This window comes from Choloepus didactylus, chromosome 7, assembly GCF_015220235.1.
Source record: "Choloepus didactylus isolate mChoDid1 chromosome 7, mChoDid1.pri, whole genome shotgun sequence".
Lineage (NCBI taxonomy): Eukaryota > Metazoa > Chordata > Mammalia > Pilosa > Megalonychidae > Choloepus > Choloepus didactylus.
The window spans coordinates 102,927,045-102,949,812 of NC_051313.1; positions in this window are offsets into that span (position 1 = coordinate 102,927,045).

The window sequence follows — 22,768 nt, forward strand, 5'->3', positions numbered from 1 at the left end:
TGTCTTTCTCAAGAGAGTCTGCCGTAGCTGACTGTACTGCACCTAAACAGCCAGCCAACTGCAGCGCAGTGAAGCCAAGTGGGTGACACCTCCCCACTTCAAGGCAGCAGGCCATCCCAGACTCCTTCCCAGGACTCAGGCACATTACAGCCAGTGGCTCTTTGGTCCTCCTGGCTGGCATGCTAATTGTTCCAATCCAGCTTAGCCCTAAGAACAAAGAACAGATTTTATTTAACTCATTAATTAATGAGGGAACCAGTAAGATGTTGAAAGTGGTTTGAATATGATATCCATAGGTAGTTTTTGTTATTGTTGTTTGTTTGCTGTTCATCCTACTTGGTATTCTCTAAGCTTCTTGGATCTGAAATTTTATGCCTATCATTAATTTTGAAAAATTCTCAGCCATTATTTCTTTTTTTTTTTTTAAAGGTTTTTTTTTTTTATTCAATTCAGTTTTATTGAAAATACATCCACACACCATACAATTATCCATGATATACAATCCACTGTCCACAGTATGATAACAGTTATGCGTTCATCACCACAATCTATCTCTGAACATTTTCCTTACATCAGAAAGAACCAGAACAAGAATAAAAAATAAAAGTGAGAAAAGAACACCCAAATCATCCCCCCATCCCACCCCATTTGTCCTTTAGCTTTTATCCCCATTCCTCCACTCATCCATACACTAGATAAAGGGGGTGTGATCCACAAGGTCTTCACAATCACACTGTCACCCCTTGTAATCTACATTATTATATAATTGTCTTCAGGAGTCCAGACTGCTGGGTTGGAGTTTGGTAGTTTCAGGTATTTACTTCTAGCTATTCCAATACATTAAAGCCTAAGAGGTGTTGTCTATATAGTGCATAAGAATGTCCACCAGAGTGACCTCTCGACTCCATTTGGAATCTCTCAGCCACTGAAACTATTTCGTCTCATTTTGCATCCCCCTTTTGGTCAAGAAGATACTCTCAGTCCCACGATGCCGGGTCCACATTCATCCCCGGGACTCATACTCTGCGTTGACAGGGAGATTTACACCCCTGGGAGTCGGGTCCCAAGTAGGGGGGAGGGCAGCAAGTTCACCTGTCGAGATGGCTCAGTTAGAGAGAGAGAGGGCCACATCTGAGCAACAAAGAGGTACTCAGGGGGTGACTCTCAGGCACCATTACATACAACTTTAGACTCTCCTTTGTGGTAATGAGCTTCATAAGGGCAAGTCCCATGCTCGAGGGCTCAGCACATCAAACCGCCAGTCCCAATGTTTGTGACAACATCAACACCAGTCCAGGTGAGGATGTCCAGCACATCCGCACCTTCCCCCAGATCCTCGGGGCTGGGGAGGGTGAGGCTGTAAATATATTTTTTATTATCTTCCCAAATTACTCTAGGATGTGTCACTATTTCACTCCAGCCTATACTAACCTACCGTATCTCACTTCCTATTCAAAGTTCCATGCAATTGTGGTGTTTGAACAAATCGACTGTAGAGTTGTACCATTTAGAAAATTTAGATCCTGTACCAAATAGATATCTATTCCCTTGGTCTCATATGAAAGTTGAAGTTTTAAAACACAGTCAGTTTCAACCTTTACCCTTTGGCCTGGCTTGCTCTGGTCTTAACCAGACCTGCTTCATTCATATCACTAATTGAAGTTTGGGTTCTTTTTCAGCTTTTTTTTTTTTTTTTTGACAGTGGCTGTATGCACTAATACTGACATTCATATCTGCCAAGCTCTAGCTCTGAGTTTCAGGTGTCTCAGAGATATGCATTGTTTCAGAGACCAATCAGGTTATACGCTAGGGGATCAGCATCTCAAAGTTTAGAGATAGGCCTTACAATTCAGGGATAGAGTTAACTGCTGTAAGAGCATACAATCTAGGGACTATTACAATTATTGTGTCCACGTTAGGCTATGTTCTAAGATTCAATTCTGAGTTTACACATTGTAGTTAGTCCATATTGGTGAGGCATCATCCCTCTCACCATGTTTTCTCCAACACTTTTACTCCTATATATATTTTCTTACAATTTTATAGAGTTATGTTCACATACCATACATTTATCCACAGTGTACAATCAGTTGTTCATGGTATCATCATAAAGTTGTACATTTATCACGACAATCAGCACTTGAACATACTGATTACTACAAGAAAAATTTTCTTTTTTTTTTAGCAATAAGAAAAAATGATAAAAAGAAAAATAACATGTCATACAATACAATATACTACAAAGGACAGCAAATAACACCACTACCAAGAATCCCATATTCCTCCCCTATATCCCCCTCTCATATACATTTAGCATTGGCATATTGCCTTTGTTACATTTAATGGAGGTATATTACAATGTTACTGTTGACCATAGAATCCAGTTTGCTTTGATTATGTTTTTTCCTGAATACCATCCCTTTTTCAAATTTCTACATGGTTGACATTCATTTGCTTTCTCACATGCAAAAACATTTTTATATTTGTATATTTAGTAACAGTCATTGGCCACTCCAGTTTTTGCCACGTTATACAGTCCCAGTCTTTATCATCTATCTTTACCTCTGGTGTCATACATTCTCCTATCCCACCTCTTTCAGCTTTACTCACAGACATCTTTGTTCAGTGTACTTACAATACCGTGCTACCATCACACAGTATTATGCTATCTATTTCTGGATCTGTGCAATCAATCCTAAACATTCTGTAGTCCTTCAGCATCAAATGGCTGATCTCTGCCCTCTTTCTATCTCCTGGTCGCCTGTGTTGTCCGCTTTTAACTCCCAAAGTTTGTTCATTAATGTCTGTTCATATTGGTGAGACCATACAGAATCTGTCCTTTTGTTTCTGGCTAACTTCACTCAACATAATGTCCTCAAGGTTCATCCACATTATTACATGATCCATGTCTTTGTTCTGTCTTACAGCTGCATAATATTCCATCATGTGTATATACCACAGTTTGTTTATCCACTCGTCCTTTGATGGACATTTGGGCTGTTTCCATCTCTTGGCAATTGTGAATAATGCTGCAATAAACATCGGTTTACAAATGTCTTTTTGTGTCTTAAGTTTCAGTTCCTCTGAGTATATACCCAGCAATGGAATAGCTGGGTCATATGGCAAATCTGTATTTAGCTTCCTGAGGACCCTCCATACTGTCTTCCAGAGTGGTTGCACCATTCTACATTCCCACCAACAATGAATAAGTGTGCCTCTTTCTCCACATCCTCTCCAGCACTTGTCATTTTCTGTTTTTTGGATAATGGCCATTCTGGTAGGTGTGAGATGATATCTCATTGTGGTTTTGATTTGCATTTCCTTAATAGCCAGTGAAGTTGAGCATTTTTTCATATGCTTTTGAGCCATTTGTATTTCCTCTTCAGAAAAATGTCTGTTCATGTCTTTTGCCCATTTTTTAATTGGATTGTTTGTCTTTCTGTTATTGAGATGCAGGATTCCTTTATATATTCGGGATATTAAACCCTTATCTGATATGTGGTTTCCAAATATCATCTCCCATTGTGTAGGTTGCCTTTTTACTTTTCTGACAAAGTCCTTGGATGTACAAAAGTGTTTAATTTTGAGGAGATCCCATTTATCTATCTGTTCTTTGGTTGCTCGTGCCTTGGGTGTGAGGTCTAAGAAACCACCTCCTTTCACAATATCTTTAAGATACTGCCCTACATTTTCTTCTAAGAGTTTTACGGTCTTGGTGCTAATGTTTAGGTCTTTGATCCACTTTGAGTTAATTTTGGTATAAGGTGTGAGATGGACATCCTCTTTCATTCTTTTGGAAATGGATATCCAGTTCTCCAAACACCATTTATTGAACAGGCTGCTCTTTCCCAGTTGCTTCAGCTTCACTGTCTTATCAAACATCAGTTGTCCATAGATGCGAGGGTCTACTTCTGAACACTAAATTCGATTCCACTGATCAGTGTATCTGTCCTTACGCCAGTACCATGCTGTTTTGAGCACTGTAGCCTTTTAATATGCTTCAAAGTCAGGTAGTGTGAGACCTCCCACTTCATTCCTCTTTCTCAAGACATTTTTGGCTATTCGGGGAACCTTACCCTTCCAAATAAATTTAGTTATTGGTTTTTCTATTTCTGTAAAGTAAGTTGTTGGGATTTGAATTGGTATTGCATTGAATCTGTAAATCAGTTTAGGTAAAATTGCCATCTTAACTATATTTAGTCTTCCAATCCATGAACATGGTATGTTCTTCCATTTTTTCAGGTCGTGTTCAATTTCTTTTAGCAGTTTCTTATACTTTTCTATGTAAAGGTCCTTTGTGGCCCTGGTTAAGTTTATTCCTAAATACTTGATTCTTTTGGTTGCTATTGTAAATGGGATTTTTTTCTTGATTTCCTCCTCTTCTTCCACATTACTTGTGTATAGCAACACTACAGATTTTTGCGTGTTGATCTTGTAGCCTGCTACTTTGCTGTATTCATTGACTAGTTCTAGTAGCTTTGCTGTAGATTTTTCTGGATTTCCTACATATAAAATCATGTCATCTGCAAATACTGAAAGTTTTACTTCTTCCTCTCCAATTTGGATGCCTTTTATTTCTTTTTCTTGCCTAATTGCTCTAGCTAGAACTTCCAGCACAATGTTGAATAACAATGGTGATAGTGGGCATCCCTGTCTTGTTCCTGATCTTAGAGGAAAAGCTTTCAGTCTCTCCCCATTGAGTGTGATGTTAGCTGTGGGTTTTTCATATATTGCCTTTATCATATTGAAAAAGTTCCCTTCTATTCCTATCCTTTGAAGTGTTTTCATCAGGAAAGGATGTTGAATTTTGTCAAATGCCTTTTCTGCATCAATTGAGATGATCATGTGGTTCTTCTGCTTTGATTTATTGATGTGGTGTATAACATTAATTGATTTTCTTGTGTTGAACCAGCCTTGCATACCTGGAATAAATCCCACCTGGTTGTGGTGTATAATTCTTTTAATGTGCTGCTGGGTTCGATTTGCGAGTATTTTGTTCAGGATTTTTGCGTCTATATTCATTAAAGAAATTGGTCTATAATTTTCTTTTTTTGTAGTATCTTTGCCTGGTTTTGGTATTAGGGTGATGCTGGCTTCATAGAAAGAGTTAGGTAGCTTTCCCTCTTCTTCGATTTTTTTGAAGAGATTGGGCAGGATTGGTACTAATTCGTTCTTGAATGTTTGGTAGAATTCACATGTGAAACCATCTGGTCCTGGGCTTTTCCTTTTTGGGAGCTTTTTGATGACTGACTCAATCTCTTTACTTGTGATTGGTTTGTTGAGATCATCTATTTCTTCTTGAGTTAATGTTGGTTGTTTATGCTTTTCTAGGAAGTTGTCCATTTCATCTAAGTTGTCTAGTTTATTAGCATATAGTTGCTCATAGTATCTTCTCATTATCTCCTTAATTTCTGCAGGGTCGGTAGTTATATTTCCTTTCCCATTTCTGATTGCATTTATTTGCATCTGCTCTCTCTTTTTTTTTTTGTTAGCCTAGCCAGTGGTCCATCAATTTTATTGATTTTCTCAAAGAACCAACTTCTGGTTTTGTTGGTTCTCTCTATTGTTTTCCTGTTCTCAATTGTATTTATTTCTGCTCTAATCTTTGTTATTTCTTCCCTTCTGCTTGCTTTGGGGTTAGTTTGATGTTCTTTCTCTAATTCCTCCAGGTAAGCAGTTAACTCTTCAATTTTTGCTCTCTCTTCTCTTTTAATATAGGCCTTTAAGGCAATAAATTTCCCTCTCATCTCCGCCTTTGCTGCATCCCATAAGTTTTGATAAGCTGTGTTTTCATTGTCATTTGCCTTGAAGTATTTACTAATTTCTCTCGTAATTTCTTCCTTTACCCACTGGTTTTCTAAGAGGGTGTTGTTTAGCCTCCATATGTTTGTGAATTTTATGACCTTCTGACTTTTATTTATTTCCAACTTCATTCCATTGTGGTCTGACAAAGTGTTTTGTATAATATCAATATTTTTAAATTTGTTGAGACTTGCTTTGTGACCCAACATGTGGTCTATCCTAGAGAATGTACCATGAGCACTTGAGAAAAAAAGTGTATCCTGCTGTTGTTGGATGTAGTGTTCTATAAATGTCTGTCAAGTCTAGTTCATTTATCATAGAATTCAACACCTCTGTTTCTTTAGTGATCCTCTGTCTAGATGTTCTATCCATTGATGAGAGTGGTGTATTGAAGTCTCCAACTATTATTGTAGATGTATCTATTTCTCCTTTCAGTGATCGCAGTGTTTGCCTCATGAATTTTGGGGCGTTCTGGCTTGGTGCATAAATATTTATGACTGTTACGTTTTCTTGATGAATTGACCCTTTTATTAATATATAGTGTCCTTCTTTGTCTCTTTTAATTGTTTTTCTTTTGAATTCTAACTTGTCTGATATTAATATAGCTACTCCCGCTTTTTTCTGGTTGTTGTTTGCATGAAATATCTTTTTCCAACCTTTCACTTTCAGTCTATGTTTGTCCTTGTGTCTAAAGTGAGTTTCTTCTAGACAGCATATAGATTGGTCCTGTTTTTTAATCCATTCTGCCAGTCTGTGTCTTTTTATTGGGGAGTTTAATCCATTTACATTTAGTGTTATTACTGTAAGGGCAGTACTTTCTACTACCATTTTGTTTTTTGGAATTTATATGTCATATCTTATTTTTTCCTCTCCTTTTACCTTTCCTGATAATCTTCATTTCTGCACTCTTCTCCAACTCTCTCTCTCCTGTCTTTTCCTATCAGCTTGTAGCACTCCCTTTAGTATTTCTTGTAGTGCCGGTCTCTTATTCACAAACTCTCTCAGTGTCTGTTTGTCTGAAAATGTTTTAATCACTCCCTCATTTTTGAAGCAAAGTTTTGCTGGATATAGAATTCTTGGTTGGCAGTTTTTCTCCTCCAGTATTTTAAATATATCCTGCCGCTGTCTTCTTGCCTCCATGGTTTCTGCAGAGAAATCTGTAGTCTTATTGACCTTCCCTTGTATGTGATGGATCGCTTTCTCTTGCTGCTTTCAGAATCCTCTCTTTGTCTTTGACATTGGACAATCTGACCAGTAAGTGTCTTGGAGTAGGTCTATTGGGATCTATTCTATTTGGGGTACGTTGTACTTCTTGAATCTCTAATTTTCTGTCTTTTATAAGAGTTGGGAAATTTTCAGTGAATATGTCTTCTATTACTCTTTCTGCCCCTTTTCCCCTCTCTTCTCCTTCTGGGATACCCATAACACGTATATTTGTGCATTTCATGTTGTCACTCAGCTCCCTAAGAGCCTGCTCCTATTTTTCCATTTTTTCACCATCTGTTCTTTTGTGTGTATGAATTCAACTGACCTGTCTTCCAGTTCACTGATCCTTTCTTCTGCCTGTTCAAATCTACTGTTGTGTCCCTCCATTGTGTTTTTCATCTCCTCCATTGTGGCCTTCATTCCCATGAGTTCTGCCATTTGTTTTTTTAAGTTTATGAATTGTTCTTTATGGTCGGCCAGTGTCTTCTTTATATCCTTCAGCTCTTTTGCTATATCTTTCTTCATTTCATCAAATTAATTTAGCATTAGTTGCCTCCATTCCTGTGTCTCAGCTGAGCTATTAGTTTGTTCCTTTGGCTGGTCCATGTTTTCGTGTTTCCTGGTATGGCTTGTTATCTTAAGTTGTCTAGGCATCTGATTTTCTTGATTAGTTTATTTTGGAGCTTGTTTTCTGTCTTTTACCTAGTGGTTTTCTTGTTGGTTGGCTTTGTTCTCTGGCCTCTGTTATTCAGTTCAAATTATTCTAGACCTCTAACTTAGGTTCTATTTAGTTGATCAGAATTTTTCCCCTCGTTTTTTCTGTTTCTTGCTCTGCCTCTATGTAACCTTTTTGTGAGTGGGTCTCCTCAGATATGGTCGACCCTAGTCAGATTTTCCCAGTGTAGTGAGGCCCAGGTCTCATTGGGAGGCTATGGAGTTTTCCTGAGAATGAAACCCTCCTATGAGGCCTTTAGAATTGGTGCTTTTCCTCTCCTGTCCAGCAGGTGGCGCTGGCCAGCCCACAGCTCCCCCACCAGTGTAAGGAGGTGTGGAGACTTTAGTTCTCCTGGTGACTCTGATCCTGTCAGGGGCGTGGCTGACTGAAGCCAGAATCTGAATTCCAGCCCCTGGGGTCTGAATTCCCAGAAGGAGGACTGCCAGTTGAGCTGGACCTCCCTCCACTCTCCCAATCCTCAGAACTCTAGTTGTCTCTCAGGGGCACTATTCCCTTCTCCCCTCTCCTCTTTGGGGCCTCTCCAGGTAGATTCCTTGGTCAGCCTGAGTTGCCAATTAAAGACGGGGGTTCAGGTCTTCAGTAGTGAATACGGAATTCAAAGACACTGTGGGTACTCTGTCTCCCCCAAGCCCAGCCCAGTCCCTCAACCTGGGCTTTCCAATAGAAAATAACCACGTATATTACTTTTAGATTTAAAAAAAAAAAAAAAATAGAAAAGAAATCAAGAAAAAGAAAAAAGGAAAAAAAAAAAAAAAAAACAGTCTCTTTTAAAAGTCTTTCCCCAGCCTGGAAGTTTTGTCAGTGTCAGAATAGAGCATTTAAAGATATGCTTTGGGCTATTGTCTGATAATTACTGTCCAACAGCTTCAGTTCCACCCCTGCCAGGGGCTATTGAAATGCAAAAAGATAAGGGATCAGTGAGAAGCCAGAAGGGACAAAATGTAGGGGAAAAAAAAATGGCTTTTTTGGAGTCTGGGAATGGGTGCCCGCTTTTACGTGCCCCCACTTCTCGGAGCCCAGCCCTTCTTTAGCACCCCAGCTCCCAAAGTTAGTTAATTAATTTGTTAATTAATTCTGCAGTTGAGGCTGGGTTGAGCCTCCCTTCTTGCCCTCAGCAGATTGCTGTTTTTTGGTCCCCCCCCCCTTTCAGGGAGCCAGCAGCAAGACAGTCTGTGAGGTCTGGGTGGGGAGGGGTGCCAGACCCCTGGTGTGGGGAACTTACAATGTTCGCTGCGATCTCAGCTTTTCCGCCAATTCCAAACTTGTGTCCAATGTGTGACTGGTTACTGGAGACCCCGAAAACACTGTTTCATATAGTTCTTGGGTAATTGCCAGCTGCTCTAGGGGAGAGACGAAATTCTGCTCCTCACCACCCGCCATCTTGCCCCGCCTCAGCCATTATTTCTTTAAGTATTTCTTCTGCCTCATTCTTTGTTCTCCTTCTGGAATTCTAATTAAGCATATGTTAGAATCTTTGCTATTGTACTTCCAGTCTTGAGTTCTTTGAATTCTCTTTTTATCTTTTTATTTTTTCATTTGGGTAATTTCTGTTGACCTATCTTCAAGTTTAATGATTCTTTCCTCAGCTATGTTGAATTCAATGAACCTGCCTAAGGCATTCTTTATTTCTGTTACTATGTTTTTAAATTCTAGCATTTCCATTTTATTCTTCCTTATGGTTTTCCTCTACATGCTGAAATTACCATTTAATCTTGTACATTATTCAGCTTCTCTGCGCTTTTAACATATTAATCAGAGTTATTTTAATTCCTTGTTAGTTCCAATATTTATGTTCTTAGTTTGGTTCTGATGATTGTTCTGTCTTTCAGGAGTATGTTATTTATCTTTGCCTTTTGGTATTCCTCATAATTTTTTTATGAAACTCAGATATGTTGCAGAGGATTGTGGAGACTGAGGTAAAATATATTTTATGCCTGGATATGGGCACACCTTTTCTTCTTCTAGGTATTTAGTGTTTGGGTCTGCTTTAATCTAGTTAGTGGTTGTGCTGGGTTTATCACGTTTTCCTGTTGTTACCCTCGGTGTAAGCAGTTTTCCAATTCCTGTAGATACAGTTTGTGTCTATATTACCAGAGCGTTATTTGATTGATTCTGAATTTAGTTCTTCCCCTTGTGCCATGCCTCAGAGAAGGTATCTGCTTTCTCTTGTTCTCCTATGTCTCTTCCAGTAGTATGCCACTATTACTTGTTACTTGAAGTTTCTAGGGTTGGTGGTGAAAGGTGCTGTGATGGCTCTGTTCTCTGTTCTGATTAAGGCTTGGTCTTAATCATGCTCTATGTTCCTGTCATGTTCTATGTTCTTCTGTCTTGGGGGTGTGGAATTCTTGGTTTTCTTGCTCCTCCACTGGCGGCAAATGTAGGCTCAGTGCTTACTCCTGTTCCTTATTCAGGAGTAGGTTTTAGGTCTCTTTTTCATTCCCCACACTACAATGATAGTTCCTTAGTGTTCGAAGTCCAACAGTATTGCTTCTTCCCCAGAGGTTAAGGCCAACATTCTTTGTGGAGACAGAAGGGGAGGAACTGGGGAGTTTTTCTTGACTCTCCCATATGATTACTATTCCTGTCCACAGCTATGCACCACAGTTGACACATCTTAGGGCTTTTTTGGATCATTGCAGTGAGCACTTGGTGGGGTTTGTGCAGAAAGAGCTGCCAAAAAACATGCAGATTCCTGCAATTCCTCTGGTCCCACGGGATTTATATATGTCTCACTTGCTGTCCCTGGCCTTCATCAATGTGTCAGTTACTCTGGCTGAACTCTTCCTGCTGGTATCTGGTTGCTTTTACCCCAGTGAACATGTTGATGTCTCTCTCCCTGCAGGCAGTCTCTCTCCTTAGATTTTGTACCAGAATGTAATTTATGACCTCAGTTTATTGATGGGTTGAAAAAAGTTTGTGCATTTGAAGTTGGCTTTGTTCTTTGTTGTTTTAAGGATGGGAGTAACACTTCTTTCAGCTCTCTACATCCCACACAGAAAACAGAAGGCGGATTAGAATTTTTACAGTTGGATTTCAAGTATTAATCTTTTTTTAAAAAAATAATCTTCTACCTTATTTATTTGTTTTTTGTGTTGTTTCTTTTTAAACGTCATTTATATTCTTCTACATTCTGGAAAAACACCACAATTTGGGATTATTTCCAAAATTATCATCTGGGGTCATCATTACAAGCAACATGGAATTAATTTTAGAATCATGTAGGCAAAGCAGTAGTGCACTGTTCACTTAACATTTGTGACAAACTCAAACACTGAGTTCACCAAAGTATAGTAAAACATTTGGATCAAATTAGCGAATATATGTTTGGCACCTGGAATAATCTTAGTGTGTTGGTTTCACATAGATCTCATTTTATTTTCAAAACAGCTTCAAAATTGAGGTCCAATATTGCTATCTATCTATCTATCTAATCTAATCTATATTTAATTTATGTATACATAAGAATTCATTTATTTGCATCTTAACCTGTTGTTTGTTATTTCCTTTTTCTTTCTTAAAATTCCTATTCCTGTTTTGTAGATTTTTGCTTCTAATCATCAAAATTTCTAGTTTTTTTTCCCATACAGCTCATTTCATGAAGTTTGCTGTTCTTTGTTTCCAAATTTTATTCCCACTTCACTTGTTTAGCATTGTTTTTTCAGAGCTGCAATGACTTACATTTTGGTTTTGTTATTGTTGTTATTTTACTATTCTATTCATCTTTCAAATAAAGAAACACTATCTCAATTGTATGCCTAATGATATAGGAAGTAAATTTTATCAGAACAGTAACATTTAAAAAAATAAATAAAATGTCAACTATTATTTAAAAGGGATTCATCCAATGCTTTAGTCCCATAGTCAGTGTCTTAAAGTTCACATCTATTCATGAAGTTTGCCCAATACTAAAATCAATAATTAAATAAATAATAGGGAATAAATAACCTCAGGCAGTAGCTGATTCCATACTGATTCAAGTCTTTGAGAAGTACCTTTACTAGAGATACTAATTTGGCAAGGCAGAAAAACTACATGTAGTAAACAAAGTAAAATGTGATTTTTGCACATGCAATACTGAATAACCTACTACCCTAAAGATGTTTCCTTTTTTACACTAAAAATTCATGATTTTATGACTGGAAGAGATGAATACCTTCTAAAGCAGCTGCCTCCCATCTTTTAGTTCCATATATTAAATTAGATTTAGGTGCTTCATTGGCCTAGGTGGTATGTATGCTGAGTTATTACAGTAGTTCTGTATTTGTTAGATGTGATCACTGAGTTTTTTTCCTTCTCCACATATCAATTATGAAATAATTTAACTAGCCAGAGTATAGTATAGTGAAAATGTTATAAAATTCAATTTTAATGGAAAATAGTTTATTATTTTTTACAAATTAAATATTAAAATAGTCTGTAATTGGGATCACACATTTTTAGTCCCTTAAAGTATGTGAATATTTTTCTACAAAATTTTTGTATTTGCCCAAAGACTTTATATATATATATATATATATGCTGTTCTTTATTCAGTTAGGGGTTATCAGCAAAGAAGACTGTATGCAGGGAACATTAAACTAAATAATATTTACTATATTTTCATCTTTACTGTTGGTATGCTTCTTTTAAAAATATATTAAAATATGAAATAGTGATTTACTGTTTTAGAATCTAAGAATTCTAATTTTGCCTTTGTAGCATACATTAAGACACTTGACTCCCTCCTTGACTCAATTTTCACAAATTGAAATGAGGAACTCAGTAATTTGTAGAATCCTACACAATGCCAATCAAGTGCCTTTTAGGACTGATCTCCTACCTAAAAGCAATTAAAATGCAGAAAGTGTGTAAGATGGTTCTTTATTCATTTGGATCAGTGTTCCTCAAAATGTGCTTTCTCAAGCATGTGTCTTGCTAAATATTCTATGGTAAAAAGGGATCTGTTATCAAATGCTTTTGGGAAACATTGTTGACTATGTTCTTCTCTAAGAAGGAGGTGATACCACTATTAGAAGAGTAAGGGCTCTGATAATCCCTGCATTAAAAGTCCACTTATCCTTCTTTAACCCAGGTTTTTCCAAATGCATTTAACCTTAAATGTCTTTCTATTAAAGAAATAAATATCAAACTATGTAAAATGAACTTTCTACTGAATATTCTTTGTAGCATCATCTCCTAGATGTCTGGACTGAAGTCCCTTGATCTTTAAACAGTTGAGTAATATAAACTTTCTGTACTATCACAACTTCCTGTAAAAAAGGTTGGCTCTATCAACAGTTGGCTATTTGTTCAATGACAGATGATTTTACATTATTATTATGTGCTCCAGATCCCAGTTTTTAACCATAAAATCAATTCAAGCGTTTTTTTTTTTTTTTTTTGGCTTCTATCAAGGGGGTTTATTAGATTACAAATTACAGTTCTAAGGCCATAAAAGTGTCCAAAATAAGGCGTCAACAAGAGGATACCTTCACTGAAGGAAGGCCAATGGCGTCCGGAACACCCCTGTCAGCTGGGAAGGCACGTGGCTGGCATCTGCTGGTCCTTTACTCCCGGGTTCTGGTTTCAAAATGGCTTTCTCCAAAATGTCTTGGGGTGTCTGTCTCTCTCTTAGCTTGTCTCTCTCAGTCTCTGTGTATCCTTGCTTGTTCTCCCAAGGTATATCTCTCGAAGCATCTGGGGGTCCTCTCTTAGCTTCTCCGGGGCAAACTCTGGGCTTCATCTGTTAGCCTAGCATCTCCAAACATCCTTCTGTCTGCATCTCCAGGTGTCTCCAAACATCTTGGTCTCTGTGGGCTCTCAGCTCTCTTAGGGACTCCAGTGATTATAATCAAGACCCACCCTGAATGTGTGGGGTCGCATCTCCATGGAAATGATATAATCAAAAGTTCTCACTCACAGCTGGGTGGGCCGCATCTCCATGGAAACAGCCTAATCAAAAGGTCCCACCCCCAACAGCTCTGCCCCCACAAGAGTGGATTAAAAGAACATGGCCTTTCCTGGGGTACGTAACAGCTTCAAACTGGCACAAATGCTCACTGAGAAAATTGGGAAATTACCAAAAAGTGAATTAAAAAGTCCCCAATTCCTACCACCCGGAGATAACCGGCAACATTTTGTTAACTATCCTCTCAGGGTTTTCTTTATATACTGCATTTTGTTTCAAAAAAAAAAAAACAAAAAAAAAATAGGGGATGTAGGTTCTGGTTAAGATGGAATAAGCACATTCCACCCCCTCTCCTACTAAATGCAGCTGAAAACCCTGGAGAGAGCAGCCAGAGAAGCTAAGACTCTAAAAAACAAATGGCAGCAGGAGGGCTGGGAAGGAAAAGAGATGTCTAAGCTCCAGGGCCCGGCAGTGAACTTCCCTTTTATTCCTTTGCTTTGGCCTAGACTACTGGTGTGGACAGAACGTGCTCTAGGAGAAAGCCTCGCTTTCCATCCAAGGGTGGGACAGAGGCCCCATATTTGTAACAGAGGGTGGGGGGCAAATCTATTTCTTCCTCTGCCTCTTCAGGCAATCCCCCAGAAGCCCAACAGCAGCGGCAGCTGGGAAGGCCCCTGAAACGCTGAAGGAGGAGAACCCTTGTTTCTGAGCAGAGGAACTGTGGTCCGGGAGGGTAGGGGGATCCCACGCCCTTGTCCTCTCGTCCTCTTGTGGCTTGGCCTCAGAGGCAGACACGGCAGGAAACACCCGACAGAGCAGGGAAACTAAATTCCTGGTTTTGTAGTTAAAAACCCAGAAAGGGTGGGGAGATGGAACCAAGAAAGTGTTGGAGAGAGCGCACAGAGGAGGAGATTCAGGAAACCATCTGATCCCATAAAACCACGGGTGAACTCCTGGTCCTGGGCTCGTCCGTGAGCTGTGCGTGCCTGGATCCGACCTCCAGCAGCCAGAGAAAAGAAAACACAATATTCACAATATCCACAATACAAAATTACTCAATGGATGCTGAACCAGGAAAATCTTGACATTTTGCAAAGGAAAAGATAATCTACAGATGCCAACCCAGAGACGACATAGGTGACTTAAAGCAACTATTATATTCGTGCTCTGGGGAGTAAGGACAAACAATTCTTGAAATGAAAGTGACAATAGAAAGTCTCTACAGAGAAACAGAAGATACAAAAAAAGCCACATGGAAATTTTAGAGCTGAAGAATACAATACCCAAAATAAAGAAATTCACTAGCTGGGGAAGGAGTCACTGTACATGAAGATAGAGCAATAGAAAATTTGAAAATGAGCACAAAGAGAAAAAATATGTAGGAAAAAAAATGAACACAGGCTCAGGAATCTGTGGGACAATACCAGAAGGCAAACACCACACATTCGTGTCATTGGAGGAGAAAGAGTGAGAATGCATGCAGAAAAGAAATTTAAATAAATAGTGGCTGGAAACTCCCTGTATTTGGGAAACATATAAACTTACAGATTCAATAAGCTAAGAAAACCACAAGCAGGATAAACTCAAATAGATCCATGTCCAGATACATCAAAATTGAACTGCTGAAAACCCAAAATAAAGACCTATGCCTTAAAAGCAGTCAGAAAAAAAAAAGACATTACTTATAGGGAAACAGCAATCCAAATGACTGCAGTTTTCATATCAGAAACCATGTGTTACGGAGGGCACTAGAAGAGTGTTTTTAAACTATCAAAAGAAAAGAACTGGCAACACAGAATTCCAAATGCGGCAACAATATCCTTAAGGAGTGAAGATGAAATAAAGGCATTCTCACAGGAAGGAAAACTGAGAATCCTTTGCCAGTACACCAGCTCTCAAAGAATTCCTAGGGGAAGTTCTTCAAACAGAAGGGGAATGCTATGAGAGGGAAAACTGGGACTTTAGGAATAAAAGAGCAGCAGAAATGATAAATATCTGGTGAACATGTTAGGCTCTTTTCCTCTTGGGTTCTCTAAAATACATTTGATGTTAAAAATAAAAATTATAGCATTGTCTGATGTGGTTTCTAATGTATGTAGAAGTAATAGGTAAGACAGCTACAGTATAAAGGAGAGGGTATGGCGAGGATTTCTATATTCTAATTAAAGTTAAAATATTGATTCTAGGGAGACTGAAAGTTATATATGTATATTATAAAATTACAGTGACCACTAAAAAAACAAAGCAGAGAGATATGGTCAAAACATAGATAAATTAAAATTGAATACTGAAAAATGCCCAAATTATCCAAAAGAGTATTTGATTATTGTCTTTAGGCCAATACTCTGCTGTCTTTATAATCGGTCCCACTGTACTGTAGCTTCATAGTAAGTCCTGAAATCCGGTAGGGTTAACCCTTCAACTCTGTTCTCTTCCCAAGTTATTTTGGCTATTCTAGGTCCTCTGCATTTCCATATGAATTTTTTTTTAATTATTCATTTTATTGAGATATGATCACATACCACGCAGTCATACAAAACAAATCGTACATATGATTGTTCACAGTACCATTACATAGTTGTACATTCATTACCAAAATCAATCCCCGACACCCTCCTTACCACACACACACAAATAACCAGAATAATAATTAAAGTGAAAAGGAGCAACTAAAGTAAAAAAGAACACTGGGCGCCCTTGTCTGTTTGTTTGTTTGTTTGTTTGTTTCCTTCCCCCACCTTTCCACTCATCTATCCACAAACTAGACAAATGGGAGTGTGATCCCTATGCCCCCCCCCAATCCCACTGTCCCCCCTCATAAGCCACATTTTTATACAATTGTCTTCAAGATTCATGGGTTCTGGGTTGTAGTTTGATAGTTTCAGGTATCCACCACCAGCTACCCCAATTCATTAAAACCTAAAAAGGGTTGTCTATATTGTGCGTAAGAGTGCCCACCACAGTGACCTCTTGGCTCCTTTTGGAATCTCTCTGCCACTGAAGCTTATTTCATTTCCTTTCACATCCCCCTTTTGGTCAAGAAGATGTTCTCCGTCCCACGATACCGGGTCTACATTCCTCCCCGGGAGTCATATTCCACGTTGCCAGGGAGATTCACTGCCCTGGGTGTCTGATCGCACGTAGCGGGGAGGGCAGTGATTTCACCTTTCAAGTTGGCTTAGCTAGAGAGAGAGGGCCACATCTGAGCAACAAAGAGGCATTCGGGAGGAGGCTCTTAGGCACAATTATAGGGAGGCCTAGCCTCTCCTTTGCAACAACAGTCTTCCCAAGGGCAAATTCCGTGGTAGAGGGCTCAACCCATCAAACCACCAGTCCCCTATGTCTCTGGGCATGTTAGCAACCATCGAGGTAGGGCAGGCCAATACCCCTGCATTCTCCACTAGCTCCTTAAGGGGGCTCTGCATATGTTTTTCCTTGTTTTTTTTTTTGTTTTTTTTTTAACTTTTTTTTTTCTAAATCAACTATATGAAAAATAAAAATAAATAAATAAAAAAACCATACAGTAAAAGAACATTTCAAAGAGACCATAACAAGGGAGTAAGAAAAAGACAACTAACCTAAGATAACTACTTTACTTCCAACGTATTCTTACTCTACCCCAAGAAAGTAACCTAATATAGCAACATTTCTGTGAACTTGGTCCTACTATACACATCAGAAATTAACAGTCCATAGTCATTCCTGGGCATTCCCAGAACATTAAATTTACCCCTGATAGCTTATCTGTTCTTGGATTATTGTTCCCCCTTCCTTAATTACTCTCTATCGCTAGTTCCCCTACATTCTACATTATAAACCATTTGTTTTACATTTTTCAAAGTTCACATTAGTGGTAGCATATAATATTTCTCTTTTTTTGCCTGCCTTATTTCGCTCAGCATTACGTCTTCAAGGTTCATCCATGTTGTCATATGTTTCACAACATTGTTCCTTCTTACTGCCGTGTGTATTCCATCGTGTGTATATACCACATTTTATTTATCCACTCATCTGTTGAAGGACATTTGGGTTGTTTCCATCTCTTGGCAATTGTGAATAATGCTGCTATGAACATTGGCGTGCAGATATCTGTTCGTGTCACTGCTCTCCGATCTTTCGGGTATATAACGAGACGTGCAATCGCTGGATCGAAGGGTATCTCTATATCTAGTTTTCTAAGGAACTGCCAGACTGACTTCTAGAGTGGCTGAACCATTATATAGTCCCACCAACAATGAATAAGAGTTCCAATTTCTCCACATCCCCTCTAGCATTTGTAGTTTCCTGTTTGTTTCATGGCAGCAATTCTAATCGGTGTTAGATGGTATCTCATTGTGGTCTTAACTTGCATCTCTCTAATAGCTATTGAAGCTGAACATTTTTTCATGTGTTTCTTGGCCATTTGTATTTCCTCTTCAGAGAACTGTCTTTCCATATCTTTTGCCCATTTTATAATTGGCCTGTCTGTACTATCGTCATTGAGTTGTAGGATTTCTTTATATATGCAAGATATCAGTCTTTTGTCAGATACATGGTTTCCAAAATTTTTTTCCCATTGAGTTGGCTGCCTCTTTACCTTTTTGAGAAATTCCTTTGAGGTGCAGAAACTTCTAAGCTTGAGGAGTTCCCATTTATCTATTTTTTCTTTTGTTGCTTGTGCTTTGGGTGTAAAGTCTAGGAAGTGGCCACCTAATACAAGGTCTTGAAGATGTTTTCCTACATTATCTTCTAGGAGTTTTACGGTGCTTTCTTTTATATCGAGATCTTTGGTTCTTTGAGTTAATTTTTGTGTAGGGTGTGAGGTCGGGGTCCTCTTTCATTCTTTTGGATATGGATATCCAACTCTCCCAGCCCCATTTGTTGAAAAGACCTTTATGACCCAGTTCAGTGACTTTGGGGGCCTTATCAAAGATCAGTCGGCCATAGATCTGGGGGTCTATCTCTGAATTCTCAATTTGATTCCATTGATCTATATGTCTACCTTTGTGCCAGTACCATGCTGTTTTGAGAGCTGTGGCTTTATAATAAGCTTCAAAGTCAGGGAGTGTAAGTCCTCCCACTTCATTTTTCTTTTTTAGAGTGTCTTTAGCAATTCGAGGCATCTTCCCTTTCCAAATAAATTTGATAACGAGCTTTTCCAAGTCTGCAAAGTAGGTTGATGGAATTTTGATTGGGATTGCATTGAATCTGTAGATGAGTTTGGATACAATTGACATCTTAATGACATTTAGCCTTCCTATCCATGTACATGGAATATTTTTCCATCTTTTAAGGTCCTCTTCTATTTCTTTTAGTAGAATTATGTAGTTTTCTTTGTATAGGTCTTTTACATCTTTGGTTAAGTTTATTCCTAGGTACTTGATTTTTTTAGTTGCTATTGAAAATGGTATCTTTTACTTGAGTGTCTCTTCAGTTTGTTCATTTTTAGCATATAGAAACATTACTGACTTATGTGCATTAATCTTGTATCCTGTTACTTTGCTAAATTTGTTTATTAGCTCTAGTAGCTGTATCGATTTCTCAGAGTTTTCCAGATATAAGATCATATCATCTGCAAACAATGACAGTTTTAATTCTTCCTTTCCAATTTGGATGCCTTTTATTTCTTTGTCTTGCTGGATTGCCCTGGCTAGCACTTCTAGCACAATCCTGAATAACAGTGGTGATAGCGGGAACCCTTGTCTTGTTCCTGATCTTAGAGGGAAGGCTTTCAGTCTCTCACCATTGAGTACTATGCTGGCTGTGGGTTTTTCATATATGCTCTTTATTATATTGAGGAAGTTTCCTTCAATTCCTACCTTTTCAAGTGTTTTTATCAAAAAGGGATGTTGGATTTTGTCAAATGCTTTTTCAGCATCTATTGAGATGATCATTTGATTTTTCCCTTTTGATTTGTTAATGTGTTGTAATACATTGATTGATTTTCTTATGTTGAACCATCCTTGCATGCCTGGAATGAACCCCACTTGGTCGTGGTGTATGATCTTTTTAATGTGTCTTTGGATTCAATTTGCAAGTATTTTGTTGAGGATTTTTGCATCTATATTCATTAGGGAGATTGGCTGATAATTTTCCTTTTTTGTAGCATGTTTGCCTGGTTTTGGTATTAGACTGATGTTAGCTTCATAAAAGGAGTTCAGTAGTGTTCCATTTTCTTCAATGTTTTGAAAGAGTTTGAGTAAGATTGGTGTCAGTTCTTTCTGGAAAGTTTGGTAGAATTCTCCTGTGAAGCCATCTGGCCCTGGGCATTTATTTGTGGGAAGCTTTTTGATGACTGATTGGGTCTCTTTGATTTTGATTGGTTGGTTGAGGTCTTCTCTTTCTTCTCTGGTCAGTCTCGGCTGTTCATTTGTTTCTAGGAAATTGTCCATTTCCTCTACATTATCCAGTATGTTGCCATACAGTTGTTCATAGTACCCTCTTATAATTTTTTTAATTTCCTCAGGATCTGCAGTAATGTCACCTTTGTCATTCATTATTTTGTTTATGTGGGTCTTCTCTCTTTTTGATTTTGTCAGTCTAGCTAGGGGCTTGTCAATCTTGTTGATCTTCTCAAAGAACCAACTTTTGGTGTTATTTATCCTCTCTGTTGTTTTTTTGTTCTCTATGTCATTTATTTCTGCTTTAGTCCTTGTTATTTCTTTTCTTCTACTTGGTTTAGGATTGGTTTGCTGTTCATTTTCTACCTTTTTCAGTTGATCCATTAGTTCTTTGACTTTGGCTCTTTCTTCCTTTTTAATATATGTGTTTAGTGCTATAAATTTCCCCCTCATTACCGCTTTTGTTGCCTCCCATAGGTTTTAGTATGTTGTGTTCTCGTTTTCATTCATTTCTATATATTTAGCAATTTCTCTTGCTATTTCTTCTTTAACCCACTGATTGTTTAGGAGTGTGTTGTTTAACCTCCAGGTATTTGTGAATTTTCTAAGTCTCTTAGGGTTATTGACTTCTAATTGTATTCCATTGCGGTCAGGGAATGTGCTTTGAATAATTTCAATCTTTTTAAATTAGTGAGGCTTGTTTTATGTCCCAGCATATGATCTATTCTGGAGAAAGTCCCGTGAGCACTAGAGAAGTATGTGTATCCTGGTGATTTGGGATGTAATGTTCTATATATGTCTGTTAAATCCAATTCATTTATCAGATTGTTTAGGTTTTCAATTTCCTTATTGGTCGTCTGTCTGTTTGATCTATCTATAGGAGAGAGTGATGTGTTGAAGTCTCCCACAATTATTGTGGAAACATCAATTGCTTCCTTTAGTTTTGCCAGTGTTTCTCTCATGTATTTTGTGGCACCTTGATTGGGTGCATAAACATTTATGATTGTTATTTCTTCTTATTAAATTGCCCCTTTTATTAGTATGTAGTGACCTTCTTTGTCTCTCAAAGCATCCCTGCATTTAAAGTCTATTTTACCTGAGATTAATATTGCTACACCTGCTTTCTTTTGGCTGTGGCTGGCATGAAATATTTTTTTCCATCCTTTCACTTTCAATTTCTTTGTGTCCCTGTGTCTAAGATGAGTCTCTTGTATGCAGCATATTGATGGTTCATTTTTTTTTGATCCATACTGCAAATCTATACCTTTTAATTGGTGAGTTTAATCCATTTACATTCAACGTTATAACCGTGAAGGCATTTCTTGAATCAGCCATCTTATCCTTTGGTTTATGTTTGTCGTATATATTTTTCCCTCTCTCTATTAATATCCTTTAATGTACCCATACCGAATCTCTTTAGTACTGAACCTTTCTCCAAGTCCCTCTCTCCTTTCTTTGTTTCTCTGTCTGTAGGGCTCCTTTAGTATCTCCAGTAGGGCAGGTATCTTGTTAGCAAATTCTCTCAGCATTTGTTTATCTGTGAAAAATTTAAGCTCTCCCTCAAATTTGAAGGAGAGCTTTGCTGGATAAAGTATTCTTGGTTGGAAATTTTTCTGACTCAGAATTTTAAATATGTCGTGCCACTGCCTTCTTGCCTCCATGGTGGCTGCTGAGTAGTCACTACTTAGTCTTATGCTTTTTCCTTTGTATGTGGTGAATTGCTTTTCTCTTGCTGCTTTCAGAACTTGCTCTTTCTCTTCCATATTTGACAGTTTGATGAGAATATGTCTCGTAGTGGGTTTATTTGGATTTATTCTATTTGGAATTCGCTGGGCATTTATGATTTGTGTATTTATGGTGCTTAGAAGATTCGGGAAGATTTCCCCAATAATTTCTTTGAATACTCTTCCTAGACCTTTACCCTTTTCTTCTCCTTCTGGAACACCAATGAGTCTTATATTTGGACGTTTTATATTATCTGTCAAATCCCTGAAGTCCATTTTGATTTTTTCAATTTTTTTCCCCATTCTTTCTTTTGTGCTTTCATTTTCCATTCTGTCATCTTCCAGGTCACTGATTCATTGTTCAACTTCCTCTAGTCTTGTACTGTGAGTATCCAGAATCTTTTTAACTTGGTTAACAGTTTCTTTAATTTCCATAAGATCATCTATTTTTTTTATTTAGTCTTGCAATGTCTTCTTTATGCTCTTCCAGGGTCTTCTTCATGTCCTTTATATCCCGTGCCATGGTCTCATCATTCATCTTTAGTTCTTTAATTAGTTGCTCTAAGTACTGTATTTCTCCTGATCTTTTGATTTGGGTGCTTGGGCTTGTTTTTTCATATGCTTTAAAATTTTCTGTTGTTTTTGGCCTCTTGGCATTTGCTTAACTTGGTAGGGTTCTTTTAGGATTTGTAGACCAATTGAAATCCTTATCTCTAATTTGTCAGGTCTACAGCTTCGTGGAGTACACTTTCTCTGATTAACCAGCAGGTGGCATCCGCGAGCCACCTGTTCCACTCAAGGCAGTTCTCCCCCGCTTTGCCTCTGTGGTGAGTGGGGGAGTAAGTCTTGTGGGGTCCAGTTGGTGTACCAAGCTTGCGTGTGTAGTTGGTGTTGCCTGCCCTGTATAAGGGGCGTGTGTCTCGGCGGTCAGGGAGGGGGGTGGCTCTAACTACCAAATCTCCCTGGTGTTCCTGGAGTTTTAAAGCTGCTGCAATAGTGTAATCATTCAGTTCAGTCCTGCCACAGTTTGTCTCTGCCACTGACCCACAAGTCCTTGGTATTGGCGTGTGGCCCCTGAGACTTGTGAATGGTT